General features: G+C 42.3%; 1 protein-coding gene across 4 annotated transcripts in view; it reads left to right on the top strand.

Annotated features, from left to right (window-relative positions):
* Positions 1 to 296: 296 nt before the first annotated feature.
* LOC139817433 (cell adhesion molecule Dscam1) overlaps positions 297 to 12236 on the top strand; it is a 166033-nt gene continuing 154093 nt past the window's right edge. For all 4 annotated transcript variants that reach the window (XM_071785522.1, XM_071785520.1, XM_071785521.1 and 1 more), the window contains exon 1: positions 297 to 616. The gene's annotated coding sequence lies outside the window, so the exon portion shown is untranslated. The remainder of the gene's footprint in view (positions 617 to 12236) is intronic.

Raw genomic sequence — 12236 nt, 5'->3', positions numbered from 1 at the left:
GCGAATTCAGCACGAAACGAAGAGCGTGGAGTGCTAGCGGCAACGACAGAGGTTGACCGAGGAGAGGAGGGTCGCGGTGGGTGAAAGCGACGAGGAGGAGAGGCAGCGGATGGGCGGATGGGTGGCTGCGGCCCATCGGTGAGAGAGAGAAGGGGTGAACCGGGAGGGAAAAGGGGGCGGAATTTCGCGCGTGCTCGGCTTCATCCCCCTCGACTGCCGCCACCACCGCCGCCGCCACCGCCGCCACCGTTGGATGCTGAGGGTAGCTGGACCGCGCGCGTGAGGTGTCAGTTCTGCGCGCGATCTCCTCCCTGAAGGTGTCAACCTGCTCGCGTTCTATCCTAACGTGGTTCGCCAGAGTGGTCACGCACGATCGGAAGCACGCACACACACACCCCCGCGGCTCTTCCGATCGCCCTCTCGTCCGCTCTTTCTCCTCGTTTTTTTCCCCCGCGACTCAACGACGAGCTGTTGTGAAACGGAGCTCTCAGTGAAAAACTCGAGGGTCCCCATCTTCTGGACGCGGGCAGGGAAAACCACACGTTCGAGCCTGGCACGTGACACGTTTCAGCTGGCGACGACTATCATGCTGGCCGGGATCTTCGAGGGCAACAATGTACGTGAAAAATCGCTCGCGGTAGGAAGCTCGGTCGCATGCCTATTGCATTTTCCCTCTTGCCGATGTGCACGCGGCCGTGGAATCAGAGAGAAAGGGTGACGTTAGTGAGCGTGTCTATCAAAGAAGAGAGAAACAAGATCAGATGTGCGGCATTAATACCAGAATACACGAGATCGTCTTTTAGATCGTTCAGTGCTCTCTAATGGACTTGTGAAGTCCGCATTTCGGTAAAAATAATTGCGAGCAATATCGAAGCTGCGAATTGTATGAAAAATATACTTTTTTAGAAGATAAAAATATATCAATATTTTTCTTCTTTATTTATAAGTTAGCACAATAGAACAATCCGATAAGATAATAATACAAATTATTATTCTATAGATATTCTGGTATTAATTTGAAGATTAATGGCAGTTTATGTTATTTCATAAAATAACGAATACATTATGTATAGATGCATGTTAATATTTACGTTCTCAGTGAACTATTAAAGCGACCGCAGTCACGTCTCGATTATCGTGTATCGATACGTTATCGAGCGCGAATTATAGCATCTGGCATTTCGCATTTCGTTCAAGTATTATTCGGTCTTTATTCCCTCGATCTTCCACAAAGCACAGTGCTGAGAGAATTGTGCTTCGCGATGTCGATAATTGCACATTGTGGTAGCAGGTGTTATGACATATCGATATGTCTATATACGAGCTCTATTCCGCACAGTTCGAATTTTGCACCACGATATTATTACAGGCGCTGTCTATACTACCTTTCTCATTTTCTATCATGCTTAATAACGCAAATGGAGGTGCGAGATTTTTCCACGCGTTTGTTATCTTCCCCGGGACATTTTTTAGATTAAATTTTTTCACACGTATTTTTCGTGCACACATCTTTGCATCTACCTATGCATTTATTATTTTTGACCCCGAGGTCTTGTCTTTTAGCATCAGCCACGTTATTTTTAAGAAGATAAAAATATGATATCGACATATTTTTATTTAAATTGCATGAATCGCTTCTTTAAATTATATCTCACATGTGTTACGTGTACAATTATGTCTAAAAATTAAAAAGAAAGCTTATTTTTTAATTTAGTATCGACTGTGACGACAATTAAACATATTATTCATAGACGCTAAATCAAACCATATCAAGTAAATATAAGCTGTGAAGTACAGATCTCGTAATGACATATTCGCATATCGTGCACTAGCATACTCGACGAGCGTTTTGTGTTCATGCTCATGCCATGTAGGGTTTCTCATTATCATATTAAGTAATCGCCCATATTTCCTCTGTAAGAAAATGCGGGTCCCGTGCTTTCAAAAAGTCGGCCAAAAAGACTCGTCGCGCTGACACGCGGATTAAACATTTGCTCTTCGCGCGTCGCGATATTCCACGTTAATAACGCCACGCGAACATCGTTAGCGAATTTATCCTGCGGCGCGCTTGAATAAAGAGAATTATTGTAGGCAGATACGGCGCGGCAGGTCGTATATCGCCGAGGCAGGTTCCTCAGGTGGCGATAATTCATCAGACTCGAGTAACTCGACCGCTCTCCGCGAATGATTAATTAATGTTCAGAGGCAAGCGTTTGCTCCCTCTCTCGCTACCAATTTTCTCTCCTCTCTATCAACCGTCGTGATAGCTGTTCGATAATTTTTATTATTCCGGCCGGCACTATTTCGCGATTTATGCCACGTCGATCTCACGGCCAGAACTTTGAAAGTACGAAGAAAAAGTAATAAATCGCTCTTAAAAGTCTTAAAACCTTGCCATGCTGTGGCAAATCGAAAAAAGAGCTTTTCAAAGAATTGTAGAAAAGCTGATAAAAAGTTAATCGGCTACATTTATTAATTTTGAATTATGGCATTGAGATATATAATTGCATGCGTGGTATTTTATAAATTTATTCTATTTCAACTTGAATATGTATGAGAATAGAATAGCAGTGGTTTTAATGATTGACCACACATTGAAATTTACGCCTCCGGGTAAGATAAATTAATACTATTTGTTGTACAACATAACGATGGCGGCTATGTAATTATAAATTAATTACATTATTTATTAAGCCGGTCTTAATTACATTAATTACATTATTTATATAGGTCGTCACTTAGCAATCATCTCATGTTTTTCTTCTTTCATTTTATTTTTTTAAATAATACGTCTCTCATGTGAGATTAACAGCGGTTTCAGACTTCGCGGCTGGAAAGTTGTCTGTTAACTTAACGGTTAACCTGAAAGTTGAGTTATCTATCAATAATCCCCAACATCCATCCTCTATCTCAGCTTCGCGCGATTTAAAGGTATCGCGTACTTCGCTCGTATGTTCGCACGCTTTTACGATTGGCGTCGATACCTTCGACGGTTATTTACCGTCGAAAGGCGCGAGTAGCCCGAGGAATTGCCCTCTGGTTTTTACGCTCGGTGAGATCTTTGCTTCGGCCTTTTGTTTCTTACCTTGTGTCTGTGAATAAAGCACGCATACGTGTGCGGTGAAAATGAGCTCATCCGAATCCACGGTCCGTTTAGTCCGTTTAGTGCGCCAAAAACTGGAACAAACTCAATAACCCGGTTTCTCGTCGGCTGCATGTAACTACTCGAGTGACGTGTTAGTGGGACCGAGAAACATTCTAGCGTGCGTTTAATGTTAGCCATCAAGTGAAAGAGAAAAAGAGAGAGAGAGAGAGAGAGAGAGAGAGAGAGAAGGAGAGAAAGGGAGAAAAAGAGAGAGACTCATTAATTATAAACAATTCAAAGAGGAATCTGCACCGCTGGCTTTACTGGACCACATTGTTGGTAGAAACTAATGCGTGGAAACTCTCTTATCTTATAGAATTCTTGTTTTCCTCCTATTATATCTCTGCTAAGAATAAATTCATGTTTTAATGTAGTAAATGTAGTTATATCAGAAATTTAGTTATCAGATGGACTTGCGGGCAAATTCGCCGTATTACAGTAACAAAGATTTTATTCGATTCAGCATCAGAAACTCCAATTGTTAAAACTTTAATAATCTGCGTCGTTAAAATGACATTTCATTACAAATTGAACCTTCAATCCCGTGACGATTTGAAATAAAAGCAAAGATCGTATTTTTGCCGGACAATACAAAGAAATCATAAAACACATAAGTTCATATGTCTATATACTCGTGCACCGCTATATTAGGTTCAGTTTGCGTCACGTAAACTGAAATTGAAGTCTAAATAAAATCGTTCTGCACTTTTTTTACGTGTTTTCTTCATTCAACAGAAATTACTTGAGCGCGCAAAATGAGTGCTAAAAACATCATACAAAATACAGTGGCAGAGCATTTAGTTAATTAATACGTACGATTGTAATTAGCACAATTTTTTGATTGAGTTTGAGCTTATAAAGCTTTTATTAGCAGTGGTATCAATCGAAAAACTATATAGCAAGTAGATATCAAAAGCGGCAAAACAACGATAGCAATTTAATTAGTTTGTATCTAAAAAATTCTTTGTGTATACAAATCATTAGGAACATTTTAATTAATATTAATAAAACGGTCAACATAAATTTTTCAGGATAATGTATATCGATTCATGTTGATTATTTTATTGGTCGTTTGTATGTTACGCATAATATAAGCGTAATATATGTAACATAATGCGTGTGTGTAAGCATAGCCTTATATTTTAAAATATTCCTTACTGTTAGTATTGTCATCTCATTGATTTCAGACTTAGCTAATCGTAATTTACATTGTTCTACAAGGACTATCGTTTTAAGAAAACTCTCGCAAAAATTTCATATGTGATAAATCGACGGAAATATCATATGTCAACTGAAATTTCGTGTAATTCGTCGAATTTTTCGCGGAACAGCCTCGCTGTAACATTTCCCTGTAACGTTTCGCCATATATATGCCGTCGTTCTCGCTCGCAAAGCCCGTAAAGTATTTTTTGTTTATCGCTGTTATATACAGGGATATATAGCTTCGCGCAGGCGTTCGAGGTATTTTTTCATTAAACGCGAATTCGACTCAAATAGGAACGCGCAGATGGTCCGCGCGAATGCCATGCGGAAATAACATTTTGCGGCCCGTGCGGTGCGGCTTCGCGCAAGGAAATCGAATTTCGAGAGCTCGGAAGGGATTCCGTTAGCTGTTTTTCAGCGGTAAAAAAAAATTAGAGGCCGCGGCGGCGGGCGGCGGTCCTGTCCCACGCTAATTGCTTTAACTGGTCCGCGTTTTCCACAATTGACGGTCTCGCAGCGTTCGCGCTTATTATATCCGCAACTCTCCTGCCTTCTGACGCGAAATGCGCGGACGCCAAGCTTTTTATCCCTTTTTTTGACTTTCGCGTCCATTGTTTTCTGCAAAATTGATCAATTTGAATGCGAGAACAAAGTATCGTTACCTGCGCGCGAGTATATCAAATATACGTGGGAATCCAATTTAGGTAAAATGAGAATGAAATATCACTCGTCCGAATAAAATTCGATCAAAAGTAACGCGGCACATTTCTGTGTATGGCTCTTACACCAGATAAATCATTTTGAGAGCGATCGGACAAAGCCGCGTTGCATCGCAAAACTTCGCGCGAGCTCACCTTTATCCCCGGCGTGGAAATCAGTTTCATTTAACGTAGCGAACGTCAGAGAGTTTCTCGCAGCGCGTTTTATTTGAGAACTTTATCGACGGATTGACCGGATTCTCCGGTTGCATGCTACGAAAAGAGGTTTCTTATGCGGCTCTTCTCGCGTGGAAATAAGGATCCGAAACGATTCCGGCGTATCGATTCCACTTTCAAACACGTAAACTCGTCCTTTCTCCGCCGGTGAATCGTCGCCGCGGAGTAAAACGCTCCCTCCCCTCCCCCCGCTCTCGCTTGAAAGAGCAATACCTTTTCGAGCGATCTTAATTAGAGATGCATAAATACATCGAACGCGTTACCCAATTCTTTTTCATATTATCCTAATCGGATTCGCAATCGTGAAAAGAGCGGAAAACGTATCGCGGAGAGAAACGGAAGGCCGCGGAAAATTGATTGACCTTTCAGCATTCCGCGGACGCCGGCAACTTATAAAACTTCTTAACCAGCCACTCGAAGAAAGAGTTTCCTCGTCGCTCCTTTTTACTGTCCGTCCCATAAGAAATGGAGAAAGTAAGCGAAACTTGCGCCCTCTCTCGTTCATTCATTCTCTCCGTTCTCTCTCTCTCTCTCTCTCTCTCTCTCTCTCTCTCTCTCTCTCTCTTGCCGCGCGTTTCCGTTTCCCCTTGTTTCACTAGACCCAACCGTCGCCCCGTATCCGCTTCCGCTGAATTTTACTACGAAAAGTTTATACGAATCTCACGACGGAGAGTATGAATAATCCAAGAAATTACCATGAAATCCAACAGAGGAATCATCGAACGTTGCTCCGTGAGAGCAACTCCAAGTTTAATGATTACGTACGCAAACTGTGATTGACAAATAAAAATTAATGGAATCCTAAGTGTAATTATGTTTACGTAACCTGGTTATATTTTCCGAAATATTTGTATTTATTAATTAGAGAGATCTCTGCTTCTATTTATTTTATTTCTTTTACGTTGCAAATTTGGGTTTAAATTCAAAAAGATTGAGATCGTATGAATACTATTTATCGCGATACGTTACGTATAAGGATTAAACGTATCAGGATTAAGTTGCAGGAAGCAGCTCAAGCTCTTCCTGCGGACGACACCCTAAAATTTAAGCCACGTCGTGGAATCCCAGAGCGCGGTAGCTTCCCTTTGACAGCGGAACATTAGAACAAGGGTATCTAACTATGTTGCTAAATTCTATCAGGAGGGCGCGTTAACAGCGTAATAGAACATTCTGATAGTGCGCGTGTCACACCGGATATATCCGAATAATTTCTCCGTGAACATCCAAGGTATCCGCGTATCGAGCTCGCGGCACGACTCCTTCTTCGTCACGTTCTTAAAAAAAATTCCGCTCGGGCGCGGCGCGCAATTACCGCCGGACTCGTTAACACGCGAATCAAGAAATTCCACGAAAAAAAGTGTTTGCAATAGGATATCCATTAATACCCAACGAGAGATCTGTCGCGCGGATTAAAAGCGAGCCGCGTGCGCAGATGGACGAGAGATTTGCCGAGAGCGTGCTAGACAGATCGATGTTACATTCTCGGTGCGAAACAAAGAGGAAGAGAGAGAGCGAGAGAGAGAGAGAGAGAGAGAGAGAGAGGGTAAGAGAGAGAAAGGTGGAGAGAAAGGGAGAGACGATCTTTTTAAAAAAGGGGGATGGATACGTCAAACGAATAGTTTGTTAGAATATAGGTCGCGCGGAATTACGCGACGCGCGTTTTGTTGCTCGCGCCCGGCTCTGCAGAGCCCGGGGCGGATTCCTCGCATGTACGCGCGCGCATAACTAACGCGTTTCAATTGCATGGGGTCGTGCAAAAAGGACAGGCACGTGTGCGCGTTTTTCATATGCCACGTGCAATGTCGCTGCTGATACCGTGGAAGCGTGTACATCATCGCGACGCATCTCGCGATCCAATTTGACGAATTATGAAAAGCGCGTTTATATTGGATGGGGAATGAAGTCTTTTCGTAGGTGAAGATCACGTTAGCAATTTCCGATTCTTGCTCGGAAATGGTCTGGCATCGATTCTGTAAAATTATAAGTGATTGATACTGAGGAAACTTTGATAAAGCTTTAGCATTTGACGATGCATACAAAAAGCGCCTTAAAAATATCAATTTTACTTTCAATGATAGATTTTGAATTTAAAGTTGATTTTTCTCTTAAAAGAAATTTATAAAGAAAGTTTTGTTTTATTATAATTGTTTAACACTTAGTATTAAATATACTTGCAATTCTAATATGTATCGTGCTCTGCAGAAATATAAAATAAGTTTGAAAACAAAATCTTTGATTTAATTTCAAATTATTGAAACGTCCAAATGGTGCGAAAGTAATCGGCATCAAAATTTTGTCGAAGGAAAAGCGACTATAAATTCACGCAAAACTCACAGATGAAAGGAGTGACGATGCGATTGAAACGTATCAAAGCGTATTTAATCAACCGATCGATTATTATCGAGCGTGCGAACTCTCTGAAAATTAAGAGAGACGTAATTTCGCCTACGTTTTTATGAAATTCGTCGTCGTCGGTTGCAATGACGACCGTATCTGCGGGATTTTACAACTACGGGATTACGTATCCGCTTTACATTAATTACGCAGACGCAACTCAATCTCGGGGATTTAATTTGTTTTCAATTTATTCTCTCTCTCTCTCTCTCTCTCTCTCTCTCTTGAGAGCATACGAGTAATTGAGAAGAGCGAAGCTCTGTCGATAGAAAAGGTTTATCTCATTCCGCCTTTAACCCTTTCTTTTCAAGCCCGTCGCACATTGAACATTACACCTTATATCCTCCACTTTGTATATTATTTTATATACGCATTCATTTTTCTTGCTTCAGTTTATGAATGTGCTCTGCAGCTCACAATTTAAGTCAAAATTGTTGAAGTTTCTGAAAAATTCCTGAAATATCCATGTCACGTAATAGAAACGGATTATGAAAATATATTAAGATTTCTCTCTTAATGTATAAATTCGACGTAGAATGGAATTAATTCCGGGCGAGTGGGAGCGCGGGATAATTGCATAAGGTCACGCGGTCGGAGGTATTCAACGCGAACGCATTTCGTAGCCGGTCGTTCCCCGCGCCGCGCCGCGCCGCACCGCATCGCGGCACCGGCCGGATCGATACATCGAAGCGGTCATATCCGACTCCATAATTCAGCGCGTTTATTACGTAATCCTTTAATTCACGCCGATATAAATTAGAATAAACCCGACGGGAGAGAGAAGGAGGGAGGAGACTGTCGGAGTGGATCTTCGTGTCCCGGGAGTAACCGCGTGCGTATATAACTGACGCGAGCGTGCGATAGCGCTCGCGCTCTCGAAGCATGATTTATTGCACGGCGAAGGAGACGGCGCGATAATTCTTCAGCAACGTGACGCACGCGAGCCGTGCATACGAATTCGACGTGCGCTTGTCACGTTTGATAAGCTTCCGGAGATATAATTCATTCGGCTTGTGTCGCGAACGTGCGTTCTCATCTGAAATCTGTTATAAAGCCTCTCCCCGTTTCTCTTCGCCTCGTTACGCAACTACCCAGGCTCAAAGCCGAATTGCGTCAGCGTGAACAATTTAAATCCAGCTGAATAATTCAACGTTAGATTATTGTCGGGTGACATTTGCATTTGCAAACAGGGAAAAAGATTTAATTCCAATTAACGTTAATTGGACGTCGATGCGATTTTCGAGGAACAAAATTCTATATTTTACGATATAAATTGATGTGTGATCGTACATGAATTATTGAGGAAAGTTGTTCGACAACCTAAAGAGTTGAAATATGGCAGAACCTGTGAAATGCATCCCAGCAAAAACATGTTAAAAATAGATTGGGAGAGAAATGTATTTGCACTCTCGAACTCCTCTGAGAATCACGCACAAAGTTTCTTTACTTTTGGAAAACTCCCAGGGTCCTAATTACACCGTAAATATCCTTCACCTGAACATTCTCATCGTTTTCTTATGTATTTATGTCTTCAAGTTTCGATCGTAAATAAAAACAATTTAGCCTCGTAAAGTTTTTGAAAAGAGATTAATTAATTTCGGATTTGTGCTAAAAACTAATGAAATGCATATTAAAATTATTTGATTATTCTGGTATTACTTATTTTAGAATTATTATTAGTAATCGAGAAATTCAAGCTTTCTATATGTTATGAATTCCATCGAACGATAATTTTGGTTGTACAGCAAAATCATTGAATAATCGCCGTAACTTCGGCCGTCAGGTATCCTTAATTTTTGTCTCTAGTTCAGCTATTGATTAAAGCACGTTTTAGTACCTTATCATCGCTGTGAGTGGCCCGCGAAAGCGTATGCTCCTCTCGCTTCGCGTGTATAAACTGCCTTAATGCACCTACCGTGAGAGTGTATCATCGCTCTCTGCAAATGACATCTCCGCCATTCATCGTCTCTTATCCGTGTTTTGTCCATTGTGCCGTCGCGCGCAACAAAAGCGCTTTAACGATTTAATAGAGAGACTCCTTTCCTCCTATTCGCGATTTTCCCCGAGCATCGTAGTTGCTGGACCTCTTCGCGATTCCCTCACGAAGATTCTTAAATTTCCTGCGCTCTTTTCAACGCGCGCGAATCACACGACAAAAGTGAACGGCGGCGCCAATCGCGATTACCATACGTCAATTATAATTTTATTGGCGATTTGAATACGTTTCATCTCTGTCTTCTTCGCGCGCTCACCCGGTTATTTCTTTACATCGAAAGGCACCCGCGTTGCATTAATTAACGCGCTACCATTTATTGTAATATCTGTATGCGATGCATAGAGCAGCTATGTCACTTTGAAACGCGATACCCACCTTTGAAACCGTATATTGCGCTCGCTCGTAATTGTACCGACAATGAGCGCGCGTTCTGAAACCCGGTAATCGATTGGCACGGATGCGTTTCCGTGTATGCGGGTGTGTGCGCGCGCGTATGTGCTGCTTGCGCAAGTTCTGTGTCAGATCGGAAATATACAGGCGAATTAATCGCGAATAGTAAATGGATTTTCATGGCAAACGATTTGAGTTTCTTTTTCACTCTGATCCCGAGTGTTAATTTCGCGCGTTGCGGAGAAAATCGCGAAACGTGACGATCATTTAGAAAAATATCGGGCGTTACTCGACATCTCTAAATTTTTTTTCATTAGAGGCACGACGGGGGCACTTTTCATCGTCGCGGCGTCGCCGAACATTTATTATTGCGCGACGGAAACCCTCGCAAGCGTTTCCTTCAGCGCTTTTATATATTTCCGACGTCGAAACTTCTTAATTCCATAATTAATCTTCCATTAACTCGAGAGCCGCGCGAATCCTTCCGGCGCTTTCAACGCCGCGTCGATTATTATCGAACGCCCCCTGGCCCCCGCCGGGACATTTTGCCACGCATTCAATGAGAGCGGCATTCGAGACGGGTTAAAAGTAACCCCCTCGCATCCACCTCGCGCGCATAAACCGCCTTAATGCACCCTCGGTAGCAGGCCATTACACCACGCATCCCCGCAGCCTCCCTCGCTCCTCTCTTTGGTTGCATAGTACTCGCGCATGCACCCGGTGCACGCAACCATCTAAACACACACGCCCAGCCTCCGTGTACGTATATAACCGCCCACCCCCTGGTGCTCTTCACGCATATTTATGCCGTATCGGCCAGGTAGTGGTGGTAGTGGGTGAAATTTACATTACCGTGGCCGATACATTATTTCCACGAGCATTAACGCGCCGACATTATTGCGTTCTCCCCGTGCACACTCTACCTCAAACCATATCGCGGTCCTACACCTCTTCCTCCCTCGAGCCGACCGACCGTCGGGAATTGCGCGACTTTCCCCGACAATGGATCATCACGTCTTCGTACGTGTCGGTGAAAGGAAAAAAAATTCGCCCGCCAGCAGGGCTGCGAAAGCCTGAATATCGCTTCGAGGATGTATGCTGGCTGCTTGTCCTTTGTCGTCGAGGATCGCGCTTTAGAATAGCTTCGTTTTCACCGCACAATCGTCGACCGTGACGAGCAGCCAGCGATATTGCACGCGGCTAATATATTCGCACGAAACACGAAGAAAATGGTTTTCCTTTTCTTGGATAATCAGCCGTGAATATCGTGGGCGATTTTTATGCTAAACTCAACAGGAGTCCGAGAGCGATTTTATATCGTAATGAAAAATATAAAGAGAAATGGTATACAGGATAAGAGAATATAAAATTTCTATTAGAAGTAAAGTATATCTCCCCATCGAGTTATTTTTCGTTATCCCGTTTTGTTCGGATTCACTGTTTTTAATGTACAGATTTTATATACATAATACGTGTGTCGCTGGCATATCCACGTGATGCAGAAATTAGTTATTAAAAAGCACGGGGATATTTAATCCATTAATTCGCGACGAGTGGAAACTCCAACGAGTCACAATCTCGGAATTATATATATTCACGTCTATTAATTATTTATCTGTTTCTTTCTCTTTCGTTCGGTGATATTTGTTCGACGGGCAAATTCCGATACCCGAGGTCCCTCCTTTCCGACGTGAGAGACAGTGGAATGAATTTTCACTCTGCGATGTTGATGGCCGTGGAACATACGTCGATACCTTTTATTGGCGCCTGCTTCTCGTGTCGTCACCCGCTCATATTTGTGCCGAGCGATGTGTGTTCTCTTCTGCTCTCGCTTCGCCTCTTTTTCCTAGAAAATTCAACACCGAGCTCTGATGTAACCGGGACCGTTTTAACTGCTGATAGTACCTATAAAGATATTGTCAATATTTACCGGCTAGAGGCTAGATATATGAAAAAACACGCGATAAAACCGAAATTAACAGAAAGTTAATCATATACAACGTTGTACCAAATTAAAAAATTTATTATCAAAGCTTTGTTCGTTAAATGCAGCAAAAATTAAATTTTTTTTTAAATCATCTGTCGATATTTGTTAAAAAAGCGTTGTTTATTTTTAATAAAAAGGGATTTTCTACAATCTCCCTTTAGTTTCGAGAAACATTTTCCCCTTCGA

This window comes from Temnothorax longispinosus, chromosome 8 (genome assembly GCF_030848805.1).
Source record: "Temnothorax longispinosus isolate EJ_2023e chromosome 8, Tlon_JGU_v1, whole genome shotgun sequence".
Lineage (NCBI taxonomy): Eukaryota > Metazoa > Arthropoda > Insecta > Hymenoptera > Formicidae > Temnothorax > Temnothorax longispinosus.
The sequence above is the reverse complement of the archived record's forward strand: the minus strand, read 5'-3'. Positions and strand labels throughout refer to the sequence as shown.